The sequence below is a fragment of the Muscardinus avellanarius genome (genome assembly GCF_963383645.1).
Source record: "Muscardinus avellanarius genome assembly, chromosome: 5".
Lineage (NCBI taxonomy): Eukaryota > Metazoa > Chordata > Mammalia > Rodentia > Gliridae > Muscardinus > Muscardinus avellanarius.
In genome coordinates this window covers 68,976,624-68,996,207 of record NC_137790.1, presented here as the reverse complement: position 1 = coordinate 68,996,207, position 19,584 = coordinate 68,976,624, and positions in this window count along the sequence as shown.

Below are 19,584 nucleotides of genomic sequence, written 5' to 3'. Positions count from 1 at the left end.
ATACCCTCAGCTCTCTTTTTTATTTTGAAACAGGGTCTCACTAAATTGCTGAGGGCCTAAGTATCTGAGGCTGGCTGTGAACCTGCAATCCTCCTGTCTCAGCCTCTCAAGTGCTGGGATTACAAGAGTGTGCTACCATGCCCGGCTGATTCCCCATTTTTAAACCACATGGTTATCCAGGTTCTCCGTCTTATTTTGCTCTAAAAGGGCCAATTCTGAGACTCCTCTTTCTTCTGTTGACGACTACTTCCACTCAGATTCTCACCATTCATCCTGGCTGGGATACTTTCTGCCACTTAGGACCAGGACCCAACACTGCATACTTCTATTGGATTGCTGTTCTACAGTAGAGGGGAAAGTGTGAAGTGGCTGGTGTGGTCAGCTCTTAGGTGTTCTGCTTTAAGAAACTTGCTACAGCTGTCTGTGCTAGGGCTGAAAACCACTGAACCCAGTTAAGTGCCTAATTTCAGATGTCATTAATAACATTGAAGGTTCGAATCACTAATTGTATTGGCTCTCCTCTTTGGACTTTGGACTTTTTTTTTTTTTTTTTTTTTTTGCGGGTCTGGGGATGGAACCCAGGGGCATTCAACCTCCGAGCTATACCCCCTGCCCTATTTTTTATTCTTTATTTTGAAACCGGTTCTCACTGAGTTCCAGAGGGCCTCACTAAGTAGCTGAGGATGTCCACGAACCGCGATCCTCCGGTCTCAGCCTTCCAAACGCTGTGATTACAAGCGTGCGCCACCATGCCCGGCTTCTTTGGACTATTTTATTAAATCAGCTAATTAGTTATGACCTTAGTTATGTCAGTTAAACTTTTCCCATAAGTTCACTGCAGGTTTATCAACTTTCATCCGGTATAGCAGGTCCACAATCCATAGACAAGTGCCTTATCTGTCTCGGGGAAGAACATTTATTGAGTCTGAGCACATGTGCATTTTGCAGATAACTGAAGAAAAAGGTGAGTAAACCTTGATGTTGTAGGATCAATTACGAGAAATGAAGGCCAGATATACAAAAATGGTAGGGTTTGTGCGTGCTTATCCAAACAGAAGCGTAATGCAATATAATGCAACCACATAACCACACCAAGTCACCAATTAAGCAATATAAAGAATCAAGTCTGGTCCAGTGCTGAAATAGAAATTAAAAGAAAAATTCAGCTCACAAAAGTATTATCAGATAATTCAGTAATGGTTTCTGGGCAAATATTCTCATAAAGATAACCTAAGTTAAAGAGTATTGCTGTTAATACCAGTTGGACTCGTTACACATTCCACATGATGCAGTCTTCAGGGGCTAAAGGTAATGAGGAAGTGACATTCTGCCTCACCCACAGGTGTATATAGAGTAGGGTAACATTTCTGAGTTTTGTTGTAGGTTAAAAAATCAAAAGTGAGCTACCCCTAGAAGATTAAATCCCGTGCATTAATGGCAGAATATAACAGACAGCGATAGGAGGAAAAACAGTAAAAATTTGTTGTAATCATTAGGAAAGATAAGAGCGATTCCAACAATAACCCTCTATTAAATGAAAGTACTGTTATAAATTATTTTTTGACTGGAAATTTGTAAAGCTTGGAGACATGATAAATTTTTTTTCCTTATGAGAAGTACATATAAATTGCTAAAAGTCTCTTAGAGATTTGTGAACTGTAATTGTTAAGGGAGCTTTGGGGCATAAGTATAGGAGTATCAACGGATAATTATAACATTAGTTAACTTTTGTATGATTAGCCAGAAATATACATATATAACTCTTATGTGAATTCTATAAGGGTACCCTATGTGTTTTTAATTAAAAAATAAGAACATTTAGGCAGAGTCACCACCAATGCCTATTCAACAACCTTCTTTTTCAGAGTGAATAACAGAGTGTAGTATTAACACTGATGGTGGGAAACAGAACTGTAGAGAGATCCATTCTTTGTAGGTTTCACATTTTGTCTCTTTTTCTCATCATTTCCTGTACCTGAGGAGAAAGAAAAATGTTTTTCCACTTGCAATTTTATTATTCTTGAAATTACCATATCTTGTGGAGTTTAAATATATACATTTAAAATATAGGCCTCTTTGTGCTGAATAGAAAGAAAAAATTTAGACTTTTCTAAATCGAGGATACATGTTGTAAGCACTAAGGGCACCATTATTAAATATTAAGACAATTCTTAGAGCAGTGACCATATTTTGAAAGATATTGTAAATATGTGTCAAATACATCTGTCCAAACCCATGGAATGTACAATCCAAAGAACACTAATATAAATTATAGAGGTTAGTTAATAGTAATGTATCAATTTTGGTTCATCAATAGAAATAAATGTACCACATTAATGCACAATGTTAATAATGGGGATATTAGGAGAGGAATTTGGGGGAAGAAAAGAAGGTGAGAACTCACTGTACACTTCTGCTTAATTTTTCCGTGAAGCCTAAAAATGTTCTGAAAATGAAATTCCATTAATTAAAAAAATCACCCCAATAAGAAACCAAAAATTGGAAGTATATAACTTCTGTGCGAATAGAAGGAAAATGGAATTATCAAAGAAAGCAAAGTAGAGTAATAGAAACAGAACAGATAGGACAAATAGCACATGGAAAACAAGAGATTTAAATTTAGTATATCTAATCACATCTAGAGTAAATTATTAAAGTCTTTCCAGATTTGAATAGTAATAATAATAATTATTATTATAATTATAAGGCAAAACTCAATTACCTGCTGTTGATAAGAAACACACCTAAAACTTAAGGACAGAGAAAGTTTAAAAGTAATAAGGATGGAAAAGATACCATTCAAATATTAACGGAAATAAATATAATAATGTTGCACAGTCATTGTTCATGATACACCTCTTAATGAAAACAAGATCAACATTTTAGACATTTAAAATTCATGAGTATCCAATAGCACAATTGCCAAACACATATGCACAGCAAAAGTTGACGGAACTGTAGGAAATACAAATATCGTATTGGAAAGCTTGAACAACATGTTTCACAAACTTGACCTAATACATATTCAGACCATTCCTCAGTTAGTGCAAAATAAAACTTTTTACAACTCCAACATTCATTCACAACAATTAGCCATATGCTGTGTCATAAAACAAACTGACACATTTCCAAGATTTGACATCACCCAGAGTGTCCATGAGCATAGTGGACAGTGAGGGACAACTGCAGAATCCAGTATCTAATCCTTTATATAATCCAGTGTCCAGAGAATCATGAGTTGAAGAAGAAATAAAATCAAAATTAGAAACTGTTTTGAGCTAAATAAAATAAAAATACCACATACTTAAATTTATGTATTGAAGCTTTACATGCACATATATGCTACATATATCTATATCTCATCTACCTACATAGATCTTTTTTGTGTGTGGTATTGGGGATGGAACCTGAGGGCATTGTACCTCCTAGTTACACCCCAAGCCTTATTTTTTAGCCTTTTTTTTAAATAACAGGGTCTCATTGAGTTGCAAAGGGCCTCGTTAAGTAGCTGAGGCTGTCTGCGAAACATGATCTCTGGTCTCAGCCTCCCAAGTGCTGGGATTACAAGCATGCACCATCATGCCCAGCTTCTACCTACACACACACACACACACACACACACACACACACACACACGTGTGTGTGTGTATATGTGTATATATTATATATATATGTGTGTGTGTGTGTGTATATATATATATATATATATATATATATATATATAAATTTTTTTTTGTGTGTGTGTGTGGTACTGGGGGTAGGCTTCCTACCTCCAGGCTATACTCCCAGACCTATTTTATATTTTATTTGGAAACAGGGTCTCACTAAGTTGCTGAGAGCCTCACTAAGTAGCTGAGGCTGGCTTTGAACCTGTGCGATCCTCCTGTCTCAGCTTCCCAAACATGGGGATTACAATCGTGCACCACCATGCCCGGCTACCTATATATATATCTTAAAAAATAGCTGTGACCAGGCATGGTGGCATGCTTCTCTGATCCCAGTACTTGGGAGTGTGAAGCAGAAGGATTGCAGGTTTGAGGCTAGCCTTATCCTTATCCTTAGCAACTCGATGAAAGCCACAGCAACTTAGCAAGACCCTGTTTCAAAATAGAAATAAAAGGGCTGGGGGTGTAGCTTGGTGGTAGAATGTTTTTGACTTCAATCCCCAATACCAAAAAAAAAAAAAAAAAAAAGTGAAGCCAAGTATGGTGAGTGGTACACACCTGTAATCCTGGTACTTGGAAGGATGAGAAAGGAGAATCACAGGTCTGAGGCCAGACTCAACTGCTTAGCAAGACACTAAGCAACTTAGTGAGACCCTGTTTCAAAATAAAATATAAAAAGGCTTGAAAGTGTATTGAGGTAGAATGATCCTGAGTCTATTCTCTAGTGTGTGTGTGTATGTATGCATATATATATATATATATTTCTCTCTATGTATACTTTTATTCTTTATATATAAGAGAATAAGAGTGAAATAAACAAACATTTGGATGAAGAAAAACCATGAGTGTCTGCAAATAGTGGAAGTTTGAGTTCTTCTTTTCCTATTTGTACTCCTTTGTTTTCCTTTTGGCTAGAGTCTCAAGTACTATATTGAAAAGAAGTGGTGATAATGAACACCCTTCTCTTGTTCCTGTCTTTAGAGGAAATTCTCGAAGTTATTCCCCACTTAATATGATGTTGGCTGTGGGTCTATTGTAGATTACCTTTATGATGTCGAGGTTTGTTCCTTCTGTTCCAATTCTCTGCAGTGTTTTTAGCATAAATGGATGTTGGTTGGATTTTATCAAATGCTTTTTCAGCATCTATTGAAATGATCATGTGATTTTTGTCATTGGTTCTGTTTATATGATAAATTACATGGATTGATTTTCATATGTTGAACCAGCCTTGTATCCCGGGGATGAACCCTACTTGGTCATGGGGTATGATTTTCTTGGTGTGGTTTTGAAAGCATGTTGCTAATATTTTGTTTAGCAGTTTTGCATCCAAGTTCATCAAAGATATAGGTCTCTAGTTTTCCTTTCTTGAGTGTCTTTATTTGGTATTTGCAGATGACATGACACTCATAAGACCCAACAAACTCAACCAAAAGGCTTACAGAACTGATCAACAAATTCAGCAAAGTGTCTGGATACAAAAATCAATCTTAAAAAACAAAAGCTTTTCTGTACAACAACCATAAATGCACTGAAAAAGAAATTCAGAAAACACTTCCACTCAGGATTTCCCACAAAAAAATAAAATACTTAGGAATAAACTTAACCAAGTAGGCAAAAGACCTCTAGAAAAAAACATTGAAAAAAGAAATCTAAGACCTTAGAAGATGAAAAGATCTTCCATGTTCATGGATAAACAGAATAAATATCATCAAAATGGCCATACTTCCAAAAGTGATCTACAGATTCAAAGCAATATCCATTAAATTACCAAGATCATTCCTAACAGACATAGAAAAATCAGTCCTTAAATTCATTTGGAACAACAAAAAATCCAGAATAGCAAAGTAATTCTCAGCAACAACAACAACAACAACAACAACAACAACAACAACAACAACAAAACACACAGAAGGAATCACAATACCTGACTTTAAACTATACTACAAAGCCATAGTAATAAAAACAGCATGGTACTGGCACAAAAATGGATACATAGACCAATGGAGCAGAATAGAAGATTCAGAAACAAATCTGCACACTTACAGCCAATTGAGTTTTGACAAAGGGGCAGAAAACATACCCTGGAAAAAAGCCTGTTAGGGTGTACTCACTCGAGTCATCTCTCCATGCCAGTCTAGTATGGAGCTGTTCCTATTCTCTGTATTTCTATCTTTTAATAAACTTCTTTAAATCTTCAAAAAAAAAAAGGTAGCCTGTTCAACAAATGGTGCTGGCAAACCTGGTTAACCATATGCAGGAAAGTGGAAATAAACCCCTCTTTCTCACCCTGTACAAGAGTCCATTCAAGATGGATCAAAGATATGGAAATTAAACCAGAGACCTTGAGGCTCCTTGAAGAGGGCATAGGTCCAACACTGCAACACATAGGCACAGATAAACACTTTCTCAACAAGACCCCAAAGCCACAAGAAACGAAAAGGTGAATAAATATGGGGGATTGTATGAAATGGAAGAGCTTCTGTACAGCAAAGGAAACTATCAAGAACCTCAACCAAGAGCCAACAGAATGGGAGAAGATTTTTGCCAACTACTTCTCCAATATAAGACTAATATCTAGAATATACAGAGAACTCAAGAAACTCAGCACTAAGAAAACTTAGTGAGACCCTGTTTTAAAATAAAAAAATAAAAGAAGGCTGGGGTGTAGCTCAGAGGTATAATGTCCCTCACTTCCATCCCCAATACCTCAAAAAAAATAAATAAGTTTGAATAAACAATATGAATAAACAAATTTGTCATATATCACTTTCTACAAAACAATAGCATTTTAGCATTAAATAATTATATGTATTTAAAGAATTTAGGAAGCCTGGCATGGTGGCCCATGCTTGTAATCCCTGCAGTAGGGAGGCTGAGACAGGAGGATCGCGGTTCAAAGATAGCCTCAGCCACTTAGCGAGGCCCCTCACAACTCAGTGAGACCGTGTTTCAAAATAGAGAATAAGCCGGGCGTGGTGGTGGCGCACGCTTGTAATCCCCGCGCTTGGGAGATAGAGACAGGAGGATCGCGCTGATTCGAAGTCAGCCTCACTGGCTTAAAAGACCTTGTTTCCAAATAAAAATTATAAAAATAGGTTTGGGAGTTGGGAGTGTAGCCCAGAGGTAGAAGGGCTTCCAGGAATCCCAGTACCACCAAAAACTAAAACTAAAACTAAAATAAAATAAATTAAAAAATAGAGAATAAAATAGGGCTGGGGGAAACAGGGTTTTACTAGGTTGTTGAGAGTCTCTTTACATTGCTTGAGACTGTCCTCAAATCTTCAACCCTCCTGTTTCAGCCTCCCAAAGATTGGGATTACAGGCATGCTCCACCATGCCCAGTGAGATATAATTTAAATATAAAATAAGCTGGGAGTGGTGCCGCACACTTGTAATCCCCATGCTTGGGAGGTAGAGACAGGAGGATCGCGCTGGTTCGAAGTCAGCCTCGCTGGCTTAAGAGACCCTGTTTCCAAATAAAGTATAAGATTAGGTCTGGGAGTGTAGCCCGGAGGTAGAAGGGTTTCCAGGAAACCCAGTACTACTAACTAAATAAATAAATAAATATAAGACAAAGATAGGTTGAAAATAAATGAATGGAAAAAAGGAATACAAAATAAACTGTAAGATATGTATGCTGGACTCTTTGACTCAGTATCAGGGAAAAATAGACTTTAAGACAAATATTTCCAAAGATAAATATTAAAAATTATGAATATTTCTTTTTTTGTGGTACTGGGGATGGAACCCAGGGGCTTTCTACCTCCGGGCTACAATCCCTGACCTATTTTATATTTTATTTGGAAACAGGGTCTCATTAAGTTGCTGAGAGCCTCACTAAGTAGCTGAGGCTAGCTTTGAACTGTAAGAGTATTGAGAGGGCCATCCCACTCCCCTTATAAAATTAAAATATTAAGATATAGAAGTAAGTTAAAGTGTCTGGAACTTGTTTGAAACTTGTTTTTCTGAATGTTTTCTGAATTAAGAACGTTTCCAAAGTGTCTGGAACTTGTTTTTCTGTTAAGAATGTTTCCAAAGTGTCTGGAACTTGTTTTTCTGTTAAGATGGCTGCACTTGTTTACTTTGTAAACCTATTGGCTGTATCCCAATGTGAACGCCTCTTCTGGGACTATAAATGTAAGGTCTGTTTTGGGCTCGAGGTCGAGCTTCGACCACTTGCCTGCTGTCTAAGAGGCTGAACGCTAGCCCGGCCAGAAGGAACCATTCCTCTGGTAGCTGCTGGACAATTCCTCTGAATGACAGGCTTGTGAAGGAGACTTGACCCTGGCTTGCCAGTAAGAGCTGCAGCACAATAAACTCTGCTTGTGATTTACATCCTTGGTGTGTTCTTCGTTATTTGGGAAGGGGCGACTCTCCGACCAAAATAGAACCTATACAATCCTCCTGTCTCAGCCGCCCAAGTGCTGGGATGACAGGATTAGAAGCATGCGCCACTACGCCCGGCTATTATGAATATTTCATAATGATAGAAAGGTCAATTAAATAGGAAGACATATGATCATTAATATTCATTACAAAAGAGCTTTAGAACACATGAAATAAAAATTAATGGAATTAAAAGAAGACTAGCCAATTCTACAACCATGGTAGGATATCTACATACCTGTTTTCATCAACTGATAGAACTAAACAAAAATAATTAGGGAAGACCTATATGTTTGAACACTATCAATCTCCTTGATCTAAGTGATGTTTATTGAACACAACACCAACAACAGTGAATGCACATTCTTTTCAAGTGCATAAATACACTGACCTAGATGGATTATATGCTGAGCTATTTATAAGTCTCAATAAATTTAAAAAATGAAATTGTACCACAAAATCAAACTGGAAATCAAGAAAAATAATATACACAGAGCCCCCTCAAATATTTGGAAATTAAACAACACACTTCTAAATAAATAATTAGTTAAAAAAGAAGTCACCAGGGAAATCAAAACCTTTTTTTTTGTGTGTATGTGTGGAACTGGGGATTGAACTCAGGGGCACTCTACTGCTAAGCTATAACCCCAGCCATATTTTATATTTTTATTTTATTTTATTTTATCTTATTTATTTATTTATTTTGGTGGTACTGGGGGTGGAACCCAGAGGCTTTCTACCTTCAGGCTATATTCCCAGACCTAATTTATATTTTATTTGGAAACAGGGTCTCACTAAGTTGCTGAGAGCCCCACTGAGTAGCTGAGGCTGGCTTCAAACGTGTGTGATCCTCCTGTCTCAGCCTCCCAAGCGTGGGGATTACAAGCGTGCGCCACCACGCTCGGCTATATTTTTATTTTTAAACAGGGTCTGATGGCCTTGCTAATTGCTGAGGCTTACCCTGAATCTGCAATCCTCCTGTGTCAGTCTCCCAAATACTACGATTACAGGTGTACATCCCTAGGCCCTGCTTCAAATGTATTTTGAATTGGATGATAATGAGATCACATCAAAATTCATGGGATATAATTAAATCAGTGCCTTGGTGTAACCAAATAGTGGATGAGAAGTAGGTGAATAAATAAAAAAAGAGTGATAATATTATACAATCACTATTTGCAATCTTTAATGAACAAACATTATGCTTTAATTGATGGGTATAAACAATACCACCTATAGTCTTAAAAGTTGAACTTGAATTTAATAAAATCCTGAGATATAACTAGCAGTTTGGAGAAAATATAAGACTTAGCAGAATACGTTGAATTACATCATTGGAAAGTAATCAGCAAAATCCAGACTGGGCAATTCTTCAGGGCAAATGACATGGTTTTGTCAAGTAAAAATTATTTTAAGGGGGAACTGAGGTGGGGAGCCAGCTTGAGGAGGTCATGCTTGATGGAGCTTCTGCTGTGGGAGGTTATGGGAAATACTGCCACACTGTCCCAGCCAGTGCCTACTGAGTGACCTAGGGCACACCCGGTGGACTGCCATGGAACAGGTGCAGAGAAGGTTGTAGCGAGGAATTCAGGTCAGAGATACAAAGGGGACTGTAATTCACTTTCCCCTTGCATCTGGTGGCATGTGAGCCCAGCTAAAGAGGACTGGGAAACTAAGTAAGCAGGTGTGATTACATTTGTGACAGCCTCAGAAGGTCATATGTGTGGGCAGTGGAGTGTGCAAGACCTGCTGTGCCCCTCCTCACAGGACAGTTGGTTACCCTGCCCTAAAAGTAGAATATTTGAGAGGCCTCAGATCAAGTGATGTGTGCATGTTATTTATGTATCACTTTGAATCTCACTATGATGTATAAGTACAATGCACCAATAAAAGTATATGTATAAAAAATCCAGATGCCTAGCAGATATCAGCATCTGCTTGGACCTAAGGGGCATGCTATCTTTCCAGAGTAGATATCATTCCACAAAGTCCAAATAACAACTAGAACCTAGCTGCTGGAACTTCCCATTTAGAACTCCACATCATCTCTACTCTGGGAATGTATCTATCTAGCCTGTCTGGACAAAACTCCAGTAGACGGTAAGACCCATTCTGTTCTACCATGTACTGGTGAACAGGGAAGCCTAGAGCCATTTCAAACCAGCTTCTGTTCCAGGCCACACCAGACAGAGGTGTGGTGAGGAACACAGGAGTAGGAAGGTTTTAATTACCCTTGCTCTCTCTAAGGGGCACATAGATCAAGAAGAAATGGAAAGAAGGGCAATGTGGTATAGGCAGTGAATACTCATCGTGGTCCACAATCTTGACCACCTTAGTAAAGACAATTCTTTCATTTTCCATGAAGAATTTGTTATTGTTCTTGTATTTGCTGATTTGTTCATGTGTGTGTATGTGTGTGTGTGTGTGTAGTGTACACATGTTTTTTCTTTTTATTGTTTTGCTTTTTTGAGGTTTAGTGGATTTTTTATTTGCTTTTGTTTTTCTTCTTCAACCCCCTTTTTTTGGTGATACTGGGGTTGGAAACCTTTTACCTCCAGGCTACACTCCCAGACCTATTTTATATTTTATTTAGAAGCAGGGTCTCTTAAGCCAGTGCGGCTGGCTTCAAACCTGTGCAATTGATTTGCCGGGTGTGGTGGCGCACGCTTGTAATCCCCGCACTTGGGAGGCGGAGACAGGAGGATCGCGCTGGTTCGGAGCCAGCCTCGCTGGCTTAAGAGACCCTGTTTCCACATTAAAAAGTTAAAAAAATAGGTCTGGGAGTGTAGCGTGTGGGAATGTATCCCGGAGGTAGAAGGGCTTCCAGGAACCCAAGTACCGCCAAACAAACAAACAAACAAACAAACAAACAAAACCTGCGCAAAGCTATCTTTCAGAATTGAAGCAGTAATAAAACCTTTCAAGATAAGTTAAACTAAAACTAAAAGAATTCATTACTACTACATTGGCACCACAGAATAAAAAACAAACTCCAGAGATTAAGAAGGGATCAATCTCATTAGAAGAGAAACTAAGCAAATGAAAAAAGGACTGGATTAAGCATTAGAAATAAAATGGTAGGAACTAATAAGCATTTATCAATAATAAAAATGAATAGAAATAATCTCAACTCTCCAAATAAAAGATATAGATTGGCAGAATGGATTAAAAAATGAGACCCAATTATATGTTGTTTGCAAGAGACTTATCTTACAGGCAAAGACAGCCACATGCTGAAAAAAATAAGTAGGAGTAGCTACTCTCATGTTTTACAAAGCAGATTTTAAAGGTCTTTTCACACTGGTGAAGGGAACAGTTCAACAAAACACAATGATAGTAAATATTCATGTCCCAAATATTAGTGCATCTAATTAGATAAAACAAATGTTTTTGACACAAAGACTCAGATAGGCCCCCAAACAATAATACTAGGTGAATTCAATACATCTTTCTTATGAATAGATAGGTCATCCAGTCATAAACTGAACAGACTCTTCAGACTTAAAAAACATTACAAATCTAATGGACTTATCAGATATCTATAGAATATTTCATCAAACAACAGCCAAATTCATTTTCTTATCAGCTGCTCATGGAATCTTTCCCTAAATAGACCATATTTTAGGCCGCACAAAAAAATCTTGTCAAATGCCAAAAATTTGCATAATTCATTGCATCTTATCAGAACATGATGAGATGAAAATAGAAATCAACAGCAAGAAAAACTACAAAAATTATATAAACACATGGGAATGAACAATATACTTTTCATTTACTTAGCTATATTTTTTGACCTTCAAAATAATCATTCCCAAATTAAAATATTCTCCCCAAAAGTTTTCATTTTCAGTAAATCTAAAAGCTCCAGCAATTTTTGCTGCTATTATATCATTTACAGGAAAATGAATGGAACTTGTGAGCATTTTGTTAAGTGAAATGAGCCAGACTCACAAAGTGAAAGGTTATATGTTTTCTCTTATATGTAGACTCTAGAAAGACAAAAAGAATAAATGGGGTGATTCATGAAAATAGAAGGGAGACCAGTAGAGTCAAAGGCCATATCTCTTATATGTGGAATCTTGAAATAGTTTTAAAAAGAAAAAAAGGGATGATTTGTGAAAAGGGTTGGAAAGGTCAAAATAAAGCTGTGATATGACTGAATATGTAAAAATACCCAGTGACCCCCAAAATGCACAAGTCTAAGAATATCTGAGCTATCCTTTTTTTTTAAAATTACAGTACTGGGGGTTGAATCCAGGAGCATTCTACCTCTGAGCTACATCTCTAGCCCTATTTTTTATTCTTTATTTAAAAACAGAGTCTTAGGGTGTATTCATTTCGAGCCCCCCCCCATGTCATTTTGGCATGGGGCTATATTTGTATTTTCTGTATTTCTATCTTTCTAATAAACTTCTTTAAATATTCAAAAAATAAAAATAAAAACAGAGTCTTACTACATGTGGAAAGCCTCACAAAGTAGCTGAGGCTGGCTGCAAAGCTGTGATCTTCCTGTCTCAGCTTCCCAAGTACTGGGATTACATCCCGGCTTTTTTTTTTTTTTTTTTTTATGGCACTGGTAATGAAACCCAGGGGGCATTCTACTTCTGAGCTATACCCCAGCCCTACTTTTTTTTTTTTTTTTACTTTTTATTGGTGCATTGTAGTCATACATCTTAATGGAGTACAAGATGGTGGAGGCATACATGCACATATCGCCAAATTAGCCCTTACCTAATTTCTTCCCCTTCCCTCCTTCTCATGTTTGGCTTATTGACTGATATGTTTATTAATGTACATCATGAACATTAGAGAATTTACCTCCCCCGCCCATCCCCTCAGGTCGCCTTAATTGCTCATCTATAGTATCCTCTTCCTTGTCTAGAGTTCCTCCTATGACCTATTTTCTCCCTAGCTTTCACATATTAGGGAGAGCATCTGATTTCTTGTTTTCGTGACTGACTAATCTCACTTAGCAAAATGTTCTCCAGTTCCATCCATTTCCCTGTAAATAACATAATTGTGACAGCCCGGCTTTAAAATTTTTTTTCTTATTTTTTTTTGTGGTACTGGAGAGGAAATCCAGGATCCTTCTACCTCCAAACTACATCACTATTTTTAATTTTTTATTTGGAAACAGAGTCTCATTAGGTTGCTGAGAGCCTCACTAAATTGCTGGGGCTGGCTTCAAACCTATGATTCTCCTGTCTCAGCCTCTCAAGTACTGGGTTTATAAGTGTGTGCCAACACACCCAGCTCTTTTAAGATATTTTAAAAGAATAATAGGGTGGGTACACTTGCACTACTAGACAGACATTAAGATTTATTCTGGTGTATACTTTAAGGAAATCTTGTTTTGAAACAGGAATAAACCACTATATAACATGATATAGGTAAAGAGCAGTATAGAGTTAAGGTCTTTTTTTTTTTTTTTTTTTAAAGGTGCTTGGCTAACTGGATATCTACTTAGGATAAAATAAAACTTGGCCTGACCACATATCCTACAACAAAAGTTTTCATATAAATCATGAACATGAATATGAATTGCAATAAACAAAAGCTGACAAATCTAAACAAAAGTATTTTATGATTCATGTTTAGCATTAAAATTATAGAGAGAAAAGAAAAAATTATAGAGAAAAACAAGAGTATTATTAATGGGAGGAATAACAATTCCTTTGTGGGGAGTAATAACTGTGAAGGATGGGAGGCGGGCTTCTGGGACTATGGCAATTTCCCATTTTATAAGAACTTGAATGATACTTAAAATCATGTTTACTTCATGATAATCCAGAGTTGCTTGTTTTGCACAGTTTGCTGTAAATGTGCTATAACTTTATGTGCGAATAAAAGGTGGATTTTTTCTCCTATTCCATACCTGGCACAGCATAAAATTCAGGGGGTCCTCTGGCTTTTCATAGACTAAGTTTTCAGTGATCTGCTGAGAGAGAGAGAGGGAGAAAGAGAGAGAGAGAGAGAGAGAGAGAACGAGAGGGAGCAGGCAGAAGAGGGAGAGAGAGAGGGAGAGGGGGAGAGGGAGAGAGCGCATAAGGCATCACATTTTGATTCTAAGAGACAGTTATATGGTCAGATTATAACAGATACCTTTTTTCCACTAACCTAACGTGTACCATAGTACTAAGGGAAAAATTAACGAATCTTTATAAACAACTTATTTTCTTACTATGTATAAAATTAAGTAAATTAAGATAAAATTCAAGGCACAAAATTAATAACTAATAGAAATGAATATTTGTAATAGTTTTTAACATCAAAGAGGTAGTGACAATTTGGGCGAAGGTTTTGTTTTGAGAATTGTGATCTTGCTATATTGATAAGTTAATCTTATTTGCTTTAAAAAGGAAAAGACTTGGAATAAAAATGTAAACACTGATTCTACATAAAACTTTCCTTCTGAGACACTGCATTCTTTGTGTGTGTGTGTGTGTGTGTGTGTGTGTGTGTGTGTGTGTGTGTGTGTGTGTGGTGAGGTTACTGGGGTTGACCCCTGGGGCTTTTCTACCTCTGAGATACACCTCCAGCTCTCTTTGGTTTTTATTAGAAATAGGATCTTGTAGCCAGGTGTGGTGGCACGGGCTTGTAAGGCTGAGACAAGAAAATCTTAGGTTCAAGGCCAGCCATAGCTACGTGGTGAGGACCTCCACAACTTGTGAAACCCTGTTTCAAAATAAAGAATAAAAAATAGGGCTAGGGGTATAGCTTGGAGGTAGAATGTCCCTGAATTCAATCCCCACTTCCTTTAAAAGAAAAAAAATAAAAGAAATAGGATCTTGCTAGGTTGACGAGAGTCTCACTTCTTGTTGAGGCTGTCCTCCCAAGTTCTGGGATTACAGATAGTTGTTATCACACCCAGCTTTAGATGCTGAATTGTAAAAAGTGAAAAATTTTGTTAATCATGTTATAGTATTAAATGAAAAAGATTATACTTCAGAGATCTACTACCATATTTTTTGCTATATTAGAATAACTCAAAAAATAAGGTAAACACACATCTCATTTGCAAAGAATAGCAATAAGGCAAGTTTCAGATATAAAATATGTAGGTATGCTTAATGTACCCATATTATTCAGTTATATATTTCATATATATATTTCTACTAAACACATATTTGGTAATTAATGTTTTCTATAGCAATTTTGCATGCATAAGCATTATTTTTCCTGAAAGATGAATATTATTTATAGAATGATCAAAACTCTACTTTCTTTAATAGGTTTTGCCCTTCAGTTTAATAATTGGTAGTTCTTTGGTTAAAGCCAGAAATCTAGCCATTAATATTCTTTCAACAAAAAGACATTTTAAGAAGGAAAGAAATAAAGCAGGGTAAATGAAGAAACTATCATTTATCTCTAATTTATATGAGGAATCTAAGGTTCACAGAAGCTAAGTAATTTCCCCATAAATAATAAATATAAAAAGTAGCAAAATTAGGATTTGAGCTACTAGCTAACAAATTGCAATATTTGTGCTCTTTCCTCTATACTCTACTTTAAATTTTTCTAGTTTAGGTATTTTCATTTGAGGTGGGCTTCTCTAATTTTACACCTGTCTAAGCACAGAGTTACTTCATATCTCTCTATTATATAGATGCATTGCTGGCTAAATATTAACATAAAAACAAACAGGCCAAAGAAAACAACCCATCAAATACCCGTCTCTCTCTTCCTCTCTAATTAGCTGTTGGTAGTCTCTGGTAGACTCATATTGTCCAAAGTATATAATTTTTTTGTGGTACTAGGGACAGAATCTAGGGGCATTCTACCTCCAAGCTACACCCTCAGTCCTATTTTTTATTCCTTATTTTGAAATAGGGTTTCACTGAGTTGCAAAAGGCCTCACTAAGTAGCTGAGGCTGGTTGCAAACCACAATCCTCCTGTCTCAGCCTCCCGAATGCTGGGATTACAAGCGTGCACCACCATGCCGGGCTCAAAGCATATCATATTTTAAACAGGGTTCCAACACCACATCCTGAGATCAGTGAGTTTTACAATTCTAACAATCAGAAGTATTTAAAAATTATTTCTTTTTCCTTCTGCCTAGAAAGTCTTTTTCTCTTCTTTTTAATTAACAATATTTTGTCCCTTTTTCCTAAAGGCTAAACCGTTAATCCTTGGCCAAGTTTTTCCCTGTCAACTATTCTACCTGATTTCTAATCTCTCTGAGGGGTTTGATATCATGGTATCACTCAGTTGGTATTTATCCTTTACTACTTTTGGTAGATACATCTTTTTTTTTTTTTTGTGGTACTGGGGTTCCTGGAAGCCCTTCTTCCTCCGGGCCACAGACCTATTTTTACATTTTTATTTGGAAACAGGGTCTCCTAAGCCAGTGTGCGCGGCAGGCTTCGAACCTGCGTGATCCTCCTTTCTCTGCCTCCCAAGTGCGGGGATTACAAGCGTGCGCCATCACGCCGGCTGGTAGATACATCTTAATGTACCTACTGATTTCTCACTTAGATTATATACCCTTATTATAACAAATACCCTTTCTTGTAACTCATGAAAACTCACAATTAAAGAAAATTGAGATTTACCTGGAATATTTGCAGAATGTGGTGTTTCTCCATGTATCGGAGTGAAACTTGATACGGATCTTCATAAATTATAGGACGTAATCTCCTCTTAGGAATTTGAGTGTGTATCTGAGAAGCCTTTTCTTGGGATTCTAATACATTATCCTGAAATTGAAATATCCCCCCATAGATTTTTTAATCTAAAAGCTCCAGAGAATTTTGCTGTTGTTATTATCAGTGGAATCTAGTATTAATGGGATCTGAACACCAGGAGTTGGAAACAAGATACATATTTGTGGGATCTTATCCTCAGATATCTCCAATCTACTACAGATACTTCTCCCTTCTCAGGGAACTGCAAACCATCGACTTCTTTTCCCTTTGTAGAAACCCAGAAAGGGGAGGTGACAGTGGCACAGAGTTAGTAGCAGAACCAGGACTTGAGATCCAAGGTTTCTGAATCCTGATTCATCGATGCTTTCTGAATGATTTTACAGTAAGTAGTACAGACCGTAATACATCTGTTATTTTCCATTCTTTTCTTGCCCTTTCTGAAACTTTTGGTTCATATATTCCACAACATGTGGGTTTATTCCTCATTCCATTTTGGGGAGCAGGTTCTGGGGATTAAACCCGGGGGTATTCTAACTCTGAGCTATACTCCTGGCCCTTTTTGGCTGGAAACAAGTTCTCACTAAATTGCCAAGGCTGGTCTTGAATCTCTGATCCTTCTGTTTCATCCTCCCAAGTACTGCAATTACATACAAGCTTTTATCACTATACAGGGCTACTATTTCTCATCCTTGAGCCAACATGTGCCCTTATTCCTACCCCCTTATTCCTACCCCCACACCATAGGCCTCTTCTTAGTCCCCACCTGCTTCCCTCCTTCCCCAGCCCTGGCTGCTATCAAATTCCCCTTTTAACCTACAGCATAAATTTCTGTGTCTTGAGGTTTTTCTTGACTGATTAAGTGCAATTTGGATGAGATGGAAGGAAGTCTTTGGTACAGTGCTTGGTCTTTTCCTTGGAAAGTACTGCTAACTCTGTTATCAACTGGATAGAAGGATTGCACATTGGTTTCGCTTTCAGCATCTATGGTATTTGAAAGCTTGGATAGGAGATCTATTTGGCTATCCTCAAATTTGCAGGGTTCTATTCTGTTCTCAGCCTCTTTCCTGTCACTGAGCTGGGGAAATAGTCTGTTCTCAGACTGGCCAACTGTTCCATAGTAAGGCAGGTAGTCTTCTTTGCCATCTGCCTGTTTGTCTTCTAAGTAGTAGTCCTGGTCATAGGCACGGTCCTGGTTATAGTCACTCAAAACTTGATCAGCATAGTTGCCTGTTTCAGCAGTATCTTTTCCAGCTACTTGACTGGCTTGGTCAAACTCTTGGTTACTCTTTATAGGTATTCTGTGGTCAGCTTGGTCAACTTTCTCATCAGTTTTCCCAGTTACACTGTGGTCAGTCTGTTCAGATGTTCCTTGGTCGGGCAGACCAGACAATCTGAGGTCAGTTTCCTCATCAGTTTTTCTTTCTGCCTGGCTCTCAGATGGCTCACTGTCTGTCGGCTTAGATGCTTTTTGATCGGTCGGCATGGGTGGTGCATTCTCACGGAGCTCGGTGGTGCTTCTCTCAGTCAGGCTAGACATTCTGCGGTCCATCTGCTTGGAAGACCTTTTCTCAGCCTGGCTGGAAAGCTTGCGCTCAGCCTGTTCTGAAGCTCTTCTGCTAGCCTGGCTGGACCTTCTGCGTTCAACTTGCTCGGAAGCTCTTCTGTCAGCCTGTCTAGACAATCTTCGTTCAGTCTGTTCAGAACCTCCAGGTACCTGGAGGTCAGTCTGTCCATCGGCTACATTATCAGCATAGCTGGACGCTTTGTCATCAATCTGTTCATACGAACTTTGGTCAACCTGATTATACACTCCATGCCCAATTTGTTCATATACTTGGGGGTCCACTTGGCCAAATATAACTGGTTCAGGCTGAACAGTTTGGCCAGCTTCTTTGTGATCGTTTTGGTCCTCTGCCTCCTCTTTGGCCTGGGTCTTCTGGTCATCTTTATTCTGGTTATTCGCTTGGCCAGCAGGTGGGGATTCGGCTGTGCCTTCATATTTCAGGGATTCTTCTGGAGGCTCTTCTGGAGGCTCATCCATTTTCCGCCTCCTCCCTGACTGGTCTCAGGTTGCCAGGCGCCGTGGGCGGGGCCAGGCGCGGTTGTCTAGGCGACCTTTCTGGAGCGCTTCCGCTTCCGGTGGGCTTTGTTCCCGCCTCCTCTGCTTGGCTGCACCGCCGGCCATGGGCGCTGTGGCTCTCGGGACAGCTGGTCACCGTCAGTCCTGTGAGCACGTGGTGTGACCTTCTCCAGACAAGAGGCGATTGACACACCAGGCAACCAGGCCCGCCCCCCCTGGGCGTTTAGAGCCCGCCCGGTCCCCTGGAGGTTCCCAGCGGCGTGAGAACCCGGCTTTCCCAGGTACCCCTCCTCTTTTTATTTTTTAATTTTTTGGTGGTACTGGGGGTGGAATCCAGAGGCTTTCTACCTCCGGGCTATACTCCCAGACCCTTTTAAAAATATCTATATATATTTTATTTGGAAACAGGGTCTCACTAAGTTGCTGAGAGCCTCACTAAGTAACTGAGGCTGGCTTCGAACCTGTGTGATCCTCCTGTCTCAGCCTTCCAAGCGCGGGGATTACAAGCGTGCGCCACCATGCCCGGCCAGGTACCCCTCCTCTAATTGGCCTCTCCACACCACAGGAGGAACGCCTACCTGAACAGCCTAGGTTGCCATCTCCATCAAATCAAATCCGGACTTCATGAGGTCTCGACTTTGTCCTGTCACAGTTGTGCCCCCGCGTTAGTGTTGGACCTTGAATCAGCAAGTGGACCTGCAACATGTTTTTCTTTAGATTTGAATTCGGGGTGATGTGGCCAAAGTGTGTTCTATTGCCTTTTTAAAAACCATGTTTCACGTACTAATTTTATAATGTGGGTACCGT